The sequence below is a fragment of the Cariama cristata genome, unplaced genomic scaffold (assembly GCF_000690535.1).
Source record: "Cariama cristata isolate BGI_N322 unplaced genomic scaffold, ASM69053v1 scaffold39693, whole genome shotgun sequence".
NCBI lineage: Eukaryota > Metazoa > Chordata > Aves > Cariamiformes > Cariamidae > Cariama > Cariama cristata.
This window is the reverse complement of record NW_009607376.1, coordinates 1-410: the sequence shown is the minus strand read 5'-3', so window position 1 is coordinate 410 and position 410 is coordinate 1.

The window sequence follows — 410 nt, the reverse complement described above, 5'->3', positions numbered from 1 at the left end:
AACAAAAGAGCGTTTCCCCTCCCCCAGCCAGTAAGACCACACCTTCCGTGCAGTTTTAATTACAGCTCTCCCCTTCTACAGTTCCGCAGCAAGGTAGAACGGCCGGCCAGAACTGCAGCTTCATTTTTAACCCCTCAACCCAAGCCATGAGTTGTATCAGTTTGCCTTCTCCGTTCACTTTCGAGGGCTTCTCCTTTTCCCTGGCTGAACAATACAGCAGGGCTCTGCTCCCTTCCCAGAGACGCTTGACTTGCCTTGAAATTAAATGCGAACATCTGCAAACTCTTAGGCTGGACTTTATTTCCCGGGAGCGTAGGAGGGCGGGCGCGGCACTGCCTACCTTAGCCACCCAGCTGAACAATGGTGACATCCTACGAGCTCCGGCGCGGCGGCGATCCCCGGCTCCGACC